We start from the raw sequence: 2,612 nt of genomic DNA on the forward strand, positions 1-2,612 counted from the left end.
ATTCTCTACGCAACCCTGCTCCGTATGTTTAATTTTGACTTGGAGGTATGTTTATTGAACAGAGAGCAATCTGCTGTTTCTTACTCTCCCTCTTTTACAGCTGATATTCCATCAGGGATGGAAAATTTAATTATAAAATTGTACCTAATTTACGGAAAGCTGTGTCTAAAAGTTGATAGATGTACCTAAAAAGTAAATATGTACTTCTATATAAAGAAGATAGGAGCAGTGCGAGACAAAACTATGTTGTAGAAAAGGTGAATTACTTTCCTCCCAGTTCTCCGATCTGACGTTTAAAAATAAATATTTTCCCTCTATCTGGCGAAATCAACTACAGTTGCGTTACTTTGACCACGTTTTTGTATCATATGTATGCCCCTTCACAAAGGAGGGAAGGTATTGGACCAGTTGCCCGCAACAGAAAATGCATTGAAATGTCAATAAAAATAAGAACTGATTTCCTGAGAAGTAATTTGGCTACGTTCCAAATGTACCTAAAATTGTGTGTTTGTACCGAATGCCCTTTCAAACTAAATAAAGGTACGATTGTACCAACTTTTCCATCACTGTAGGTAATCCAGCAGCTGATTTCGTATCGCTAATTGCGCAGCAAACGTATGTGTGAACACAAAACTCAATTCCGCAATTTAAAGCTTAATTGCCTTAACTAATTGGCCTGTTTGAACATAGTCTTACATTGCGATGCATATTTCCGTGGTAGAAAAATGTAATACATTCACATTTTCCCGCTGGGTATGTACATACGGACGTTAGTGTGGGTCGATTTTTTTTTGACTATATAAAATACAATTTCCTACCATTCCCGAATCTTAAATTACATACATGTAAATGCATAAGTATGCATGTATTCGCTTTTGTCAGCTGTACACTGAACTGGACTTCATCTTTATTGAAATTAAGCAATTGTTTCTTCCCCAACGTTCCGCCCTAATATATTCAAGTTCTTCGACCAATGTTGCTCCGTTGCTTCCGCCACCCGTCTCAAAATCACTTGAGCATACTTCCTTCCTTCAGTGGACGTTGGTAACAAATTCTGATCTATGCGGCAGGGCAGCCACCGTCACCACCACCGCAACTACAACCACAACCAAAAACCTTTCACGCTTTCTTTTTCCTGCTTTTGCATATTTAAACCTTGTACTCGTAAATGACACGTAATGATTTTGATGATTATTTCGTTAAGTGTGTGCCGCAGAATTAATTAATTTTAATGAAGGTGTTAAGTGGATTATGTCGCAAATCACAGGAAACACATTTTTCTCGTTTTGAGGATTTACAATTTTATTTTAGAAACTGACGGTTCAATTGTGTCAGTATTGTGATTATAATATAAAATTAACATACATACATACATACATACATAAGTATATACATACATAAAAGAGGCGTAGCTGAATGTAATAATTTGATCAACGGGCTGATAGTTCTGCGCACGAAGCTTATTTCGACCTCCATTGTAATAAACATTGAAAAGCGTAATGGTACTCTTTAACAACCGATGGAGTACACGCAGATTGAGGCTCAAATCCCATGCAACAAAAGAACTCGTCCACATGCCGTCCATTGTACTGTTCTCTCGTTTCTTTTTGTCTGGTCAATGCAACATCGCAAAAATTTAGAAAAAAGGTTTTTTCTTAACAGCGGTCGCCCCTCGGCAGGTAATGGCAAACCTCCAGCAGGCAATCGCCATTCGGAGAAGGCGTAAAACTGTAGGTCCCTCCGCTTTATGTGACAACATCAAGGCGCACGCCACCAATCGGAGGAGAAGCTCGGCCAAACACTAACATATGTATCTATGTATATACCTAATCCTTGCAAAGGCGGGGCAGAGACCCAAAAAAGTGTGTCGCCGTCTCATCCTCTTCAAGGGAGGAAGGGAAATGGCCACGAGACGTGCCCAGTCAGCAGTGAGTCAATGAAAGCAAATACTTAGCACGACCCTCTGAGAACTCCAACTAGTCCATTGTTTTGAGGATTGCAAAAACCTCGGCTGGGAATACCTAAGCATATACCCTTGTATCTTGATCGCTGCCTTCAGCAACCTCCTTCTCGCTCCGCTCAGTGTCATACCAACTTCCATTTCTTTTAATCGTGCAAGTCGCCTTTAAGGTCTTCGCCGTATAAAGGAGTAAAGTGATGATAAGTGTTGCAGAGCAAGCTCGTATGCAGGTCAACGCGACTGTACTTTGAAGCTTAGCAATCAGTTTACCCACGCTATTGATTGAGAGTCTGCTCCACCACACCACTGATATGCAACTGCACGCCATCCTGAAGGCAGGCCTTATTAACCCCGCGCGTTACATATTACATTTCCAATAGACTAATCAAGCCGATAAAGCTTCGCGCTCCAGGCCGATACAAGTTTTTTTTGCCTTGACTACAAAAATAGTCGTCCGAGTGACGTCATCTCACTGATACAGGAACTTTCCCTCTGCAACACCTTGGTCGCATTTGAGAACAACCTTCACAAAGATCTTGCCAAGAAACTCCCAGTAATGGGACGTCTACTAAGAAATGTCGTTGTTGACAACAACCACCATGTGGCGCATGTCATGACTCTGAATTACTATTTGATCCCGCGGGTTCCATTT

The sequence above is a fragment of the Rhagoletis pomonella genome, unplaced genomic scaffold (genome assembly GCF_013731165.1).
Source record: "Rhagoletis pomonella isolate Grant_MI unplaced genomic scaffold, Rhpom_1.0 Rhpom_scaffold_00004, whole genome shotgun sequence".
Classification (NCBI taxonomy): Eukaryota; Metazoa; Arthropoda; class Insecta; order Diptera; family Tephritidae; genus Rhagoletis; species Rhagoletis pomonella.